Genomic DNA, 15,166 nt, shown 5'->3' on the forward strand with positions numbered 1-15,166 from the left:
CATAATAACCCTTTCTAAATTCCCAAGTTGTTAAATATCAAAAGAACGTTAAAATCTGTATGGCGTACAAAACAACAAACCAAGTCGTGCCTAACGGCAAGAGGTCATTCGGGCGTCTCCGGAACTCATTGTTTGGTACTACTGGCAGACGCTAGTCCCGAATAGTCCAAATTTACGTCCTGCAAAGAATTCTGCGGCCATTCATACTATGTCCCGCGCCTATCGAATAATTTATATCATCACATGCAGTAATTTTAAGGTCAATTGCAAATAGAACAATCTTCCTTTTATTTGTACATTGTTACCAGAAGTGAAATCACACTATATTGCAAATAGGTACTGTAGTATCGTAAATTAATCAGGTTACATATTATAATTTGAAAATACATTGCGCATATAATTACTAGCTGATTGTAAATGTCACCAAAGCTTCTTTTACAGTTTACAGTTATAATTTTAACAACAAATAATTTGTTAAACTCTAACAGAGAACAAAATATATAATACTAGCAAAACCAATAATTGAAGGAAATATAAAATTCGAACTGATTCTTTCCAAGTGCATCGTGAAATTAAATATTATTTATATTAAACTACACATTTTCATGAATTTTTCTTTCTTATAATAATTAGTCATAGTTACACTTCTTTTTTTTCTCTTGATTTGTAAGCAGTATTAGGTTTTCAATTATCTCTGCTTTTTCTTAATACAGTTCAATGCCAAAGGCAGACCCTGATCGAAATACCACCTGTTGGAGCAGCATAACAGACGTAAGGTCTGCAAGTATTGCGGTCACTGTGTCGGTACTCCCGCAGACATATCATGCTCTCGCGCCATGTGGCCTTCGTGCTACAGTACGCACTGTAATCTGGGATGTAGAAAACATAGACGGTTTACTCGTGATTTATAGCAAACTTTACAGTCGTTTGGTATCGCCTAGTTCTCCCACACAATTCACAATATACGATAGCACCATACTGTTTTTCGCAGGTAGACACTTCTTTATTTATTTATTTATTTAAGAAGACATAAGCCTAACAGTTGAAATTGGGAAAAATAGAGCTACACAGTGTTCGTATATAAATATAATTATACATAACACATTGCTCAGTAATATAAGAAGCTTTACAACACTCCATAAGCGTATTACTATAAATGACAAGGAAATATAATACGTATAACTTTCGATTCAATCTTTCATATACTTCTGCAAAAATCTCTTGTAGTACGCAATTCTCCTTAATACCTTTGCAGCAATACTTATCCTCGCGAGCATCAGGTCTGCCACGTATTTTAAATGGATGACCTGAAGATCTATGCTTCTCGTGCAAACCAACTTCAATGTGATTTAAGCTACGTCAAGGGGTACACAAAAGTGATTGGTATCGACTTTAGATTGGAGAATCGGTTCGATTCATGCATATGCAGAGGAGCTTATATGACAGTTTGTCTGCTTTGCGATTATATATCCCATTCCGTCAAGGCTGGCGCGGACTTTTAAGCCTTGAATGTCTTTATAACCGTATTATCCTGCGTATTTCTAAAAGCGTATCTAGCTCTTGCAACCTATCCTAAAAATAAGCAGGACAAACGAAGTGACTGGCAAAGGAGAATTCCTTTTACAAAACTTGAGCAAAACACTTCAAACAAGCCTTCTTTCATGACTTCGGCGGTTATGTTGGCGGTAGCACTGCTACTGATAGAATTTCTAATCCCAGCAAGTCAGATAACGAAGAGGAGAGGAACAAAGAAGAATAACGAAACCCATAAATACTAATGAAGAGTATTTTAAAGATTTTAAAACGTTGTCGCTTCCCGAGGATCGTCGGACGCCCGCAAAGCCATCGCGGGGGGCAACAGCATGCGGGAAGTTGGGGATGGTGAACTGCGAGATGGTCCGGCAGATCTCACTAATCAAACAGCTTACTAGCAAGAACATCTGTGTCAAACGGTAAGCGGTGGAACATCCACTGTGCCTACTGAGGATGCTTTGGCTAGCGTCAGCTATTCGCAGCTAACTACCTCGACAGAAATACCATGGAAGAGCATTAACTGGGATAGCACAATGAAAGAAGAATTGGTGCGTCTTTATTACGAAAGTGCGAAGTTTGAAATGAAAATGGAAAAAGGATACCATTTAAGAACGAAAATGTCTGCAAAGTATCCTAATGTAAAGAGATTCGCACTTAGAGATCTTATCGCTAAGGTGATGGGCATCAGAACTAATCTACACATCCCAGAAGACCAAATAATGGAGATTAAACAATAGGTTGATTTGGCGTGGAAAAAGGAAGGCAATGAACATCAGTTCGAGAAACCTGCGTCAAACGGTCAAACAGGGGTAATTAATGTTTTTCCTCAACCTGTTGATGATTCAACATCACCACAACCTCCAGAGATGGATGGTCTTATACAACCACAGGCAGAAGCAGGGGTTTAGCAACCAAAAAGTCTATTGAAGAGCACATACCATATGAACAAAGATGTTTTGCGCATTTATTTTTTGGCAGAGAAATGTGGGGAAAGTTTAACCCGGTACCGTATGACTTTTTTACCAACGAAAAAATTCAGTCGTTTTTAAGAAAGCTGTAGAACAATGTCTGTTTTTTGCTTTTTGTTTTTGTTGATTTGTTTGTGTAGTGCTTTTACAGTAAAGCCATAGACTAACAATTAGTCGGCGGGGTTTTTAAACCATTTGAACCTCACAAGAATATTGTTTGCGGTTTAAAACGATATGTATCATATATGATACGCCATGCGGTAGAGGGTTAAGGAGAGAACATCACAGGCTGTTCTTACTTAAATTCCCAAAGCTAGCCACAAGAATAAACGAGCAGAACCTGGCAGATGAAAAACGCTGAATATCTGTCAACAGACTGCTTTCGGCTGTTGAAATAGCTACTATCAAAATGGAAGTGGAACAGCAGCTTCCTATTGATGAACTCCCCTTGGAAGATGTGGACAACGAAGACTTGATTGAAGCTAAAGGCATAGTTGCTAGAGATAATGAACATCAAATACCGAATCCACTAGAGCTACATCCTGATATTATAATGATAATGTTAACATCGAAAACCCAAAAAAACTACAGCACCTTGAAAGAAATTTTGGTCATACTTTACTAGAGTTCAAATATGTAGAACCAACACTTAGGGATTCTCTGCGTAAGATGTATATAACAAATGATCTGCGTGCACGAATAAAACACTTCAACAGTAAGGTTTTACCTACGTACTTGATCGTAACACAAACTGCGTTAGAGGTGAAAACTCTTATATACTGTGCAGCGGTCGCAACCGTTAGAACGTTGGGCTCCAGAACTAAACCCGCAGATGCAGTTTTTGTCCCAGCAAGGAGTCGAGATCCACCATGGAAGATCAGGTTGGAGTAGGATGTCAGCAAAGTAACGTACTAATTGGGTCGATTAATCTAACTTAAAAAAGGAAATAGAACCAGAAAGCTGATAAACCATGTTACTAAAATAACCCACCCTCGGCACATTGAAATATTAACACCATCAATTTTGGATGAGATTATAGACAGATAGATGAAAGAAGGTTCTATCGTGAACTGAGTGTAAAGCAAAATAACGAGCAAGAAACTAAAGTTCTTCAATCAGAAGATATAGCAACTACTGGTCGGGTGCTTGGGAGAAAATGAACAGATTCAATTTGGGGAATGTGTGGTTCAAAGTGGATAAAGCAAGGGCAATCAATAGCTCTGACATGCAGCTGACAAATATCACAGCCTTACATGTTTTAGCTGTCATGAAAAGGACAAGTAGCTGTAAAGCTCCATGTCCCGGCATGGTGCACAACTTCTGGTACAAGTACCTTAAGAGTGTGCATCATGCGTTGGCAAGTTATTTTCAGAAGATCATCGAACACCCAGATCTTATTCCAGGCTTTATACTCCAGGGCACTACGCATATGTTACCTAAAAAAGCAGAAGCTCAAATCCATCTGAATTTCGACCGATAGCCTGTCTTCCAACCATTTATAAATGTCTTACAGCGATCATTGCAGATACAGTCGGTTAAATAAGAGCGTGGTCACTCTTATGAGAAAATGAAAAGACTCAATACGAAAATTCTTTCAAATATTGTTTTATTTGATCGAAAACTTTCATGCAAATACATTAATAGCAGGTTTAATCACCGCCAGCGTCAATAATAGCTTGGCATCTTCGAGGCATACTTTGGACAGAACCGCGATTTAGGAAGTCTTCGACATTTTGCACCTCTTTGAAACGATTCACCCACTTACTCACAAACTGTTTCGACTTTTGCATATATTTCGCAGCAGCCGTTCAGATAATTTTGAGACCTTTAGGGTGCAAGCACAAAAAAACTACTTCGAAGCGCGAAGCGTATGCGGCACTCATTTTGGAAAAATGCTTGGTTCGTATTAAAAAGAACAGTCAGCTGATTCTCTTTCATAAAGCATGAAGGACGATACTGACCTCTATATGAAAAAAAAATTACAACATTCGCATTTACCGATCGCTAGTAATCGTGACCACGCTCTTATTTAACCGACTGTAAGATATATTCTTATTGTGACAAGAATGACATTCTTGGAGAAGAACAAAAAGTATGTTGTAAAAACTCGGGAGGCAGTAAAAATATAGTCCCTATAGATGCGGTTTGCTATGACTCAAGCTCGTCAGCATCGAAGGAACTTGCACATGACAAATATTGACGACAAGCAAGCGTTTACTTTCCTGGTATATTTTAAGAAGACTCCTTCAGTGCATTATAGTTCTGTTTAGCGTTTAACCCACATGATCAAAACACTTAAGAGCATGTCTCATAGGTTCAGAATATATGATAATGAGGATGGTCATCAAGTGGCCCATCTTCTATATATTGATGACCTGAAGCTGTACGCCAGTCCAGCCCAGAAACTACAGCAAGTTATCGATGTCAGAAAGCAGTTTTTCAATGATATCCACATGGAGTTCGGACTAAATAAATGCAGAACTGTGCATTTAACTACAGGGGAATTAGGGGCAGCAGAGTTAGAGAACGAGTTTTAAAATGACATCTAGGCAATGGCAGCCATTGCCTAGATGTCATTGCCTAGACCCGGACGAGTCATATAAATATATGGGTATTCTAATATTTACTATTGCTTCCCTCAGATCCCTCAGATGTATCTCTACATACAAAATGCGACCCTAGAAGTGCTTTACTATTATCTTTGTCGATCTTACTATATTAGCCTAGACCCTGCCCTGTCGAACAAAACGAGAAGTACCGAACTATCTGAAACCACGATTTTCGGACAGCAGTCTCTATCGCTGCCCATTGCGCGCCAAAAAAAGGCCTAAGCATTTTCGAGATGGATGTAGAACGCTCTTAACCTTAGGTTGCTATAGCTGCAATTGATGGCGGCTCTACCGGGAGCCAGTGTCCTTTTGGAAAATTGCAGTTGCTCTCAATGGGACCCTGGGATGGTCGTTAACCATGTTTTTAAATTATATATGTGTGATTTATAAGATTAAGAATTAATTTGTATCTATATTTTTTACATTTTTATAGGTTTTTGTTAAAGTAGGTTAAGGGAAAGTGTGCAGTATTTTTTCCGAATTACCCTGCCGATGAAAAAGCATTGAAACAGCACTGAAGCAGCACTGACCAGTGCCGTTCCAGTATTTCTTGTTTAAAGCTACTCAGATTCCGGTTTTAAATGCCAGTAAAAGTTTCCTTTGTACCTGCAAATAGGTTACCAAGTAGGCAAGATGAAAGGGATTAAAAGTCAAAAATTAAAATTTAGAAAATTTTAAAATTATAGATGAGAAGTTTAGACATTCAGAATATACGGGTTTCGATTATTTAATATATCTAACTTTTTCTTTTAGATACTTAAAATTGGAATGAACATAACGTATATCGTAAATAGAATGAGATACGTTAAAACAAACAACATTTTTTCATTCAAACGGCCAACAATTGTAAATAACTCTGTCCTCTCGGTACGTGACGAATACAATAGGACCATTATATGACCGTCGCATCACTTCTCAGTGCCGTTTAGGTTCCGAAATCAACAGAAACAGCCAGTAAAAACGGCACTGGCGGCCGAGTGATGTTCGTCAGTGCCTTTTCATCGACAGGGTATATCAGGAAAAACCTTCGAAAATTTCTTGGTTTCAAATTTAGAAATGTATAAAGTCAAACATTATGTAATTTTAATTAGTGCGATAAGATTATTATAAAGTTTACTCAAAACTTGTATATCAGTTGTAAGAAAAATTCAAATATAATCCCTTTTTATATGTATCATTCCTGAAGTGAATCTTCGATCTAAATTAGATTTTTTTAAAGAATTTTTATGTTATTAAAGGGGTTATATCTAGAAATTTTACGGTATTTTCCAAATTTTTTTAGATATGATAACAACATTTTATTGAAATGGATTGCAGAGGATCGATTCAAACATATTTGTAGGCGCTTTTTTATCAAAAAATGTTGAAAAATGGGGGAAATCTACGGGAATCATGAACGGATGATTTAGCGAAATTTTGACATGGAACTCGGTTAAGTTCTCGGCACGTTCTTTAGACCAGCAGTTCTCGACACAAAGGGTTACCGGGTCGTACCCGCGATGAGACACAACTCTCTGCGGAACCCCTAAGTCCTAGGCGACGGCACACCCCATCGTCAGTCTTAAGCGATCGCTAGTTTGTCTGAGTAGAAAGTGCCTCTCATAAGTATCCCAGAAATGCCGCAGAATTCTATCTTGGCTTCGTCTCTCGGAGAAGATCTCGACGCTTCTACCGTGTCCTGATATGGACAGACAACCCCATCGGCGAGCTCTCTGCTACCTCCTATTATCAACAGCCAGTTTACCTCCAGAGACTGCCGGACACCAGCAAGATATCTATATACGTAACCGGCAATAAACGATCTTATTGCCTTTTAACCACGGCACTTTGCATTGCCTTTTCCTTTTCCTCGGCTGCTGACCTCTCAATCTCCATCCTCGGCATTACCTCCTCAATAATATCTCAAACGTGTTTGTCTCTCTAGAAACTGTCTCTCTAGAAACTGTCTCTCTAGATCTTGCGACCATGTGTGTGGAGGATTGGTGTTTTTATGATTGTGCCTCAAAAAACTTGGTTGGAAAGTCTTATCAAGGCACAAGGCTTTATCTTCAGTGTCCTTATTTTTTTGTAATTTGAAAATCCATGTACTCCTTTATTTTTACACTCAAATGTCATTGGCATACCTGGCACTTTGAAGATATTGCTTCAAACTAACACCCTAACACTACGCTATCAAAAACGAATATAATATGCGATTAATGCGCGACTAACTTTTCGTACCGGTTCTACTCTACTCGTTTCGGTTAGTTCAATTTACGAAAAATGAGTTTCAGGCCCTTGACATCGCCACACGTAAGATCATGCATATGCATGAAAGTTTGCATGCTAATTCGTCTGTTCCGCCATTATACATTTCACGCCGTTAAGACGAACGCGGACTTCTGAATCTCCAGTGTCTTCATAATCGAATTATTATAAGTACAACTTACATCTTTACAAATGGCAAAGATCCTCTCCTAAAATTGATCAGGAACCATAAGGTGATTGGCAAAGAAGCGTCCCTTTACAAGGCCGCGGAGAAAGCGGCCGAGATCCTTGCCCTGAATTTTAACATCAGAAGCAAGGAGAGTGCATTACTCCATCTAGATAATTCTTCTGTAAAAGTCGAAGTAAAAAAAGCAAGGTTTAAAAAATTCCGCCAAGTGCTACTAGAACAGTTCCTTTCAAAAGAGGAAACTTTTGTATGTCTCAAATCGTCAGGGCTCTATTCAGGTACAGAAGGTCTTATTTTCGCGTGTCAGGACGGTTAAATTTCCACCTTAGTATACAGTGACCGCTTTTTATGTCAAGAAGTTGCCAGCGATATCCAGTGTGCACAAAGTTTAGCGACGTCTTTACGACATCGTTACTGTACTGTACGACAACTTTAAGACAACTTATGTCCATTTCGTTACCGTGTCTTTACGATATCTCGGAGACATTGTACGATTTGACGATATCGTAAAGACACCTTCACGACACGAGCATAGGATGTTGTCGTAAACATGTAGTGACGATGTCGTGAAGACGTCCGGCTGCCCCACCCATGTAGAACTACGTATCTGTACGACATCTGTGCGATAGGGTAGGTCAACTCCCATAGGAAAAACGGAGCCGTTACGACGGCGTTAATTTAGTTTTGAAATCGAGTTACGGGGTGCAGGAGGAGCAGTGGCCACATACATCACCGCCAAACTCCTTAGTAAGATTGCAATGAGTTGAAACAACGGAAAAAATACGCATCTTGCCGACGTTTCGTGAACATTACATTTCACTTATTCAGGTCTTAGATGCACTTACATCTCAGGCTTACTATTACAGGTTAGCCCTAAAGAACTCAACTGCAATATTCACCAAATAACGCCAAGGTTCGCAGTTTTGCACACGATTGAAACCGGAAACAGCTCCTTTTTATTATAAAGCTTTACTCAGCCACCCAATTATATTTTAGCTAGCCGTATTTATTAAAATAAAAAAGTACCATCTCTGATACTGGCGCACACAGGAACAGCATATGCATTTACACGTGCACTAACACATGGTTACTGCTTAGTTTCTCTGCCCGACAGAGATAGCCAGCATCGAATGACATCAGGAATAACTATGTTTTTACCTAGCACGGTAAGTGAATATATATTGTTTTCTGAAAATGTCCCTTTTTTATTTTTGGTTTAAAATTTATCTTTTTAATTGAAAATTCATCTATTGGTTAAAAATCAATTCATTCAACACGGCCCTCACTCGCACACTTATTGCGGGAGAAAAGGAGATAGCAAATCACAGTGCTCATGTCCTCTCCGTTGTGAGCATTGGCTTCAAACATCTAAGTCTGGCAATAAATGTACAGTCGCCGCAGTCAAAACTCGAGACGCTTGTACAGCATGATCAGTCTCCTTATTATACTCCGTGGCAGGAACATGCTAACCGGTGTCTACTGTGTTTATAACCATGAATTCAATACTCCTTATTAATTATGTATTTTTAATGTTCCATCATGTTAACTTAGTGAAAAAGTGCAATTCGCAAATTAGACTTGTGTCAAGTACAACTGAAAAAAACGAAATATAAACCTTACCTATCTTTATTCTGTTGAAGCAAAATTCGCGTCATATAGTTTCTAAACCTCCTACTGAAATTTGGGATTTAGATTCATTTTAAATCATAAAGAATTTTGTAAGGTAATTACAATAACATATCCTTGAAAGTATAATTGAAATATATGTTACTGGAACACTATGCATGTTTTCTATGAAATTAACATTTCCATTGTCATAATTTCATTAGTTTTAGACAGTACACAAAATAAAAAACACGTATTATAAAGTTTTTGTTACTTTTAGAATGTTTGTAACAAATTTTATAAATAGAAATTTTTTAATAATTGTGAACGGAGATCTGTTGTTACGGTAGGCTGTGAGAAAAGCAATTTTATTTTCTCAAACCCACGCGTCACTTAGTGATATGTCGTGCTCGTGATTTCTCCTCATTTCCTTCCTAGCCTCTAACTATACGTGCGACAAAAGAAGCTTAGAAATTCTTGAACTGTCAATAGCTAAATTTTGGGAACGATTGGATAAATGGAAATTCCAGTGATTAATAATGGCAATCGATGCACTTTGGCAGCATTTTGGAGAAAGACAATTACATCCCTATTACCTAAAGTCTTTGTGAAATTCGTTAAGGACCATGAAGCTAATGGTCAAATCACGAAGGAATAATAAGGAGACCCAACTGCCGCAATTGTCCTCTTCCTATACGATCGATTATATTTTTAATTATACAGGTTTTTTTTAGGATAAAAAATGTTCGCAAGTGTTAGAAAAAACAGTATTCTTCATTCCCACGTACGATTTCAAAAATAATAATGCACTACAATTTCAAGATTTCATGAGCAAACAATTTCATTATAGTCTACATACTTACCATTTTTACAATGCACTCTTTTAACTTTACAAGTCTTAACGCCGAAGTCCTTTATTTAACCAGATCAATAGACACTTTCATGATTTCAATAATTATAACTTGAAATTGAAAAAATTTGGCCACCTATATCAAAACAAACGAACATAACCTCTCTAGCTTACGTCAGTTTGACCAAATTTCTCATTCGCACACTTTTCCATGTATAGAAAGAGGACAACTGCGCACCTGCGCATGAAAATTTAAGATCTGCCTGCAATGTGCCTACCACTTACGGTAATGTTTTTATTGCCAAGTGGCGAAACGGAATTAGATCTCCTTATTATTCCTTCGTGGGTCAGATGTGTATTCCTTTTTTTGTTTGCTTGTTTTACTTTCCTTTTAGAACAAAAGAAAAAAATGTGACACCATAAAATTTACGTTCCATTTGTCCATTTTGTGCAAATAATTAGCCTATATAGTAATAAAGACGGAGAATGCTATTTATCAAAAAGTGTTAAAATTTATAGAAAACATATAGATTATAAAAAAATCTACACCTTTTATATCAGTGACTTTTTCACATAACCTCGAAATGTACGAGAAAAATGCGAAAGACATTGTTTCTTTACGAAACCCAATAAAAGTATACCTCTTTATGTCTTTAATATTCAAAAATTTTTTTAGATGGAAAAAACAATTGTTTCCGAGATAATCATTTGTTCCGGTCCGAAACACTTTTTTTCAAATGTAATTTATCCTTCAGAAAATCATCGTACAGAGTTCTTTCAGGTTTACATGTTTTTTTTTTTGACATATACTATTATTATTTACATTATTATTACATTATTATTATTTACATTATACATACACTATTATACTATTATTTGACATTCTATTATTTGACCAGAAGCTTCATTTTTGAACACTAAAGCTATCAACATCCAAGTCGAGTAATGAAGCTTCAGATGAATAAGGAAAAATACGAATTTAAAATTATTTTGGACTTAAAATCCATTGGTTTTAAAATTTCAGTAAAGTGAGTTGATTAATAAGCCAGTTTCAATTAAACTATTCAGTATACTGTGTTTCTTCCTGATCTTCGAAATTTCTTCGATATCGGTAAATTGCTCAGATAACTGAATTTCTGGTTTCAAGCGAAGACCTGGCTGCTCGATTTCACATGAAATGTCTTCGTATTCATCGAAATCTTCCGAAATTTGGTCGAAGTTCGAACAATCATACGAACAAAAAAATGTAAAAATAAAAATCTAAATAAACTTAAAAATTAAAAATTAAAATTCGTCCTTTTTCTTATTCATCTGAAGCTCCATTATTAGACTTGAATGTTGATAACGTTAGTGTTCAAAAATGAAGCTTCTGGCCAAATGATAAAATACAGTTTTTTTGTTATTTTCTCCGTCACATTGAATAGAGTAATCAGTTTTTCAGATATTTTACAATTTAAACAAATTACCAACGTTTAGTTAAAATTTATTGTTGCAAAAGTCACATTTTTGCGGAAATGAAAAATAAAAAGTGAAAAAAACACGGTTTTTCGCATTTTTCTCGAACATTTCGAGGTTATGTGAAAAAGTCACTGATATAAAAGTTGTAGATTTTTTTATAATCTATATGTTTTCTATAAAACACTTTCTCTCTCTGACGCCAACTTTCGCCGAAAATCACAATATCATTTTTACCCCTTTTAACCTCCCCCAAATCAACCCCGCAACACCCCTGCTCGCGCATTGTTCTTTTTTTACGTTTATCGTGAGCCACTTTAACATTTCAAATTCTTCAAGTGCAGCCCATATTCCGGTGCGGTGTTTCCACCCTCTTATTAATTGCCGTAAATTCCCATATCGATCACCGGTGTATGTCCTGATATTTAGGGGCCTCCAAATCAAACAATAGCCTTAATAGACATTAAAACAATGTACGTTTCATATGCCCATCTTCGATGGTAAAACGTCCGTACTAAAGGAATTTTTGCAAAATGTTTTAAAGGGCACAGTTCACGTTACAGCATCAACGGAATCTAGTTTTGTAACAATCGTTCTTGGTAAATTGAAGGGAATCCTGCGCGAAAGTTTCTGCGATAAAGAGTTTAGGACTCTACAGGATTTGGTTACACGCTTAAAGAAGCGTTTTTCTCTCAGTGAGAAATACCAATGGTATTTCGATACTATTGACAGTTTGCGTATGAAGCAGACCGAAAGCGTCAGTGACTACTATGATAGAATATTGGGGCTTTGTAGTTGAGAAAAGCATTAATTTAAAGAAAAATATACCAGCTCTAATGTCAGCACAGCTACTGCGATGTAGCCGGTCACAGACTGTGCTTTAAAGGCTTTTATCCGCAGATTGCGGGCCTAGATGTCCACGTTTGTAGATACAAAAAGCCCTAAGGATATTAACGAAGCATATGAACACGCTCTCCATGAGGAGGAACGAGAAAAATACGCCGAGAAGGCTAGAGTGGCCTCGGCCTATCACGTGACATGACAAAACGAACACAATAAAGAGCAGATCACCTAGCCCCTGTTCCAAGCCAATGGAAGTATTCAACAGCAATAAATAACTCAGTATCTAATGCTTCTTGCCCTCAATCCAAACAACATGGGCCGAGACCGAAGTCGCAGGAATAACTGAAAATTGAGTTACCACTCACGGGACAATATTAATTAAATTACTTGACGATTCCGTAAAGTTTCATGTTGTACATAATAATTTCGCCATATCCGCGGATGGAGTAATTGGTCCTGCCTACCTTCATCAAGAACAAGCTCAGTTGTAATTCAGACACAATACTTTGGTAATAATCTCAAGATCCATTACCCCGATACCTTTCGTTGACAATGAATCACGTTTAGCTCGTAAAAAATTGCAAAATGAAAGTAAGCCCTTTTCTCGTATCCTTAAACGAAAAGCACGTGTAAGGCAATCGATACCTATTGATGTAGCCAATCAAGATTTATTTGCAGGATATCTAACCCGTATAAAAACACCTGAAGGAATATTCATAGTAGAAGTAATAGTGAAGAAAAATGACAGTATATGTTACACATATATCTACAACACCACCGAAAGTGATATGGATATAGACATTCAACCAGAAGAAATTATCCTCTTTGAATACTGCGAATTTTCAAGATCAAACTCCGAGGAATTGATACCTGAGGATTGTTTGCCGAATGAAAAGGTAGATAATCCTGAGAATAGAATAGAAAAGGTCACTAGTAGTTTATATCTAGCTCATCTAAACAAACCTGAAAAGAACTTAGTTTTTGTTTGTGCTATGGATTTCTCTGACATTTTTCCATCTCAACGGGGAAATGCTTAGAGTAACTCACAAAAATCAACATAGAATTCCGATGACTGACGATGCCGTTATCTCAAAGAAACAGAATCGTGAGCTGCCTGAAGCACATGAGCAAATGGCAATACAAATTAGCTAACAACTTAAAGCAAAAATTATTGCACCATCAAATTCCCCACATATTTCACCGGTAATGATCATTCCGAAAAAGCTGGACGCTTCAGGAGAAAAAAAGTATTGGGGTGGTAATCGAGTATAGGACATTAAATGCATCCATCACCCAACATTACAGATATACTAGACAGGCTGGATAGAGCCCAATGCTTCTTAGTATTCGATCTTGCAAGCGGTTATCATCAGGTTGAAACTTATCCTGGTGAAAGAGCCAAAACAGACTTTTCAACTCCAAGGGGCCACTTTAATTATAAACCAATGCCCACAGGGATAAAGAACGCCCCAGCTATATCCCAACGACTGATAGATACGGTTCTCGGAGGAATGCTAGGAACTGAGGCATTTATGTACCTCCACAACATCTTCATATACTCAGAAACCCTGGAAGAGCACGACGAGAAGGCCAGAAGGCTCTTCAAGCGGTTATGGGAAACTAATCTAAAACTACTAAATCGCGGCGTAGAAGACCTTTTCTAACCCTATAGGTTAAGTAGCACATGGCTCTAACGAGATTCAGAATAACACTGATGCTTCCGAACAACCGACTGTCAAATCCATTACAGACAATAAACTATATTCAGAATTATATTCTCATTTAATGATACAACGTACACTACCACTCAAATTAAAACCGGCATCAGAGAGTTGAAGAAAACGAGGCAACCGACGAACTCACAAGCGATGGAATTATTACAGGTAAATCAGCTGCTTAGGCTTTTCCAGAAGACGGTACTTTGCACCAGGAACCCTCTAAAACCTGCAATAAATTCCAAAGCCCTGGTGGATCTCAGTCCAAACTGCAACAGTACTGAAGAAAGTGACAGTTATGACGAAGAAAACATCGCGCCGATCGTTTCCATCTCCTCAGCGAAGGTGGTAAGCACACGCAACATGAAAGAAGCAATCCAAAAATCTGTAGCTGATTTTGACAAATCGCTTACAGAACACTAATCTTATTTTTGGAATAATGAAGGTTTAGGTCAGTCCCTTCTAGATGGACCCGTTCAATAAAATATTACTGCGGTTTCAGAAGGGGAGGAAGATCAGGAACTCCTACTTTATCTAAGAAATGTGGATTCTTAGGTGGGAATGAATGACCCTGTACTAGATGAAATAAATCAATTTCTAGAGTCATATCAAGAACATTTAGATCAGTGAGGTAATAAGGATTCAGAAACTTAAGAAACCAAACTACCTGTAGAAGGGGGCCGGCGATAGAGTACTGTACATTTTAAGGTAACACCAGAAGTTATGGATTCACCAATACTCAGTACACAACCCTCAAGGCGATCCTTGTTTTCAAACACCAACGGCAGCATCTACACCTTCCGCACAGTCAACCCCAGCGCCAGATAAAAGTCAAAAGACTGATGGAGAAAATGGTTTCTCAAGGAATCCAATTCCCCTTCGGCTGACCCTGGAGGCTTATCCACCCTAATTTGTTCCTCGCGAAAATCAACAAAATCAAGAAACAGTATAGGCTCGATTATCAATTGATGTGGAGATGCCATATTTTGATCCCACCTCACCTCCTTCATAAGAAAAAGTGAATCAAGTATTAGAAAATGATAATATATCAAAAAGAATGAAATCAAAATCTGCATTCCCCTCCATCCTTTACGAATACACCAAATCAATAACTTACCGTCGCGAGAATTATGCACATTTCATTTCAGAAGATT

At 37.6% G+C, this 15,166-nt stretch overlaps 1 protein-coding gene across 6 annotated transcripts in view; it reads right to left on the reverse strand.

Annotated features, from left to right (window-relative positions):
• The window catches only part of LOC117176306 (sepiapterin reductase), a 130,124-nt gene that overhangs the window by 54,582 nt on the left and 60,376 nt on the right, over positions 1–15,166 (reverse strand). Inside the window, exon 1 of one of the 6 annotated variants that reach the window (XM_033366514.1) lies at positions 7,540–7,662. The exons of the other annotated variants lie outside the window; for them this stretch is intronic. The gene's annotated coding sequence lies outside the window, so the exon portion shown is untranslated. Of the gene's footprint in view, positions 1–7,539; positions 7,663–15,166 lie in introns of those variants that run through there. 6 annotated transcript variants of the gene reach the window in all.

The sequence above is a fragment of the Belonocnema kinseyi genome, chromosome 7, assembly GCF_010883055.1.
Source record: "Belonocnema kinseyi isolate 2016_QV_RU_SX_M_011 chromosome 7, B_treatae_v1, whole genome shotgun sequence".
Taxonomy (NCBI): domain Eukaryota; kingdom Metazoa; phylum Arthropoda; class Insecta; order Hymenoptera; family Cynipidae; genus Belonocnema; species Belonocnema kinseyi.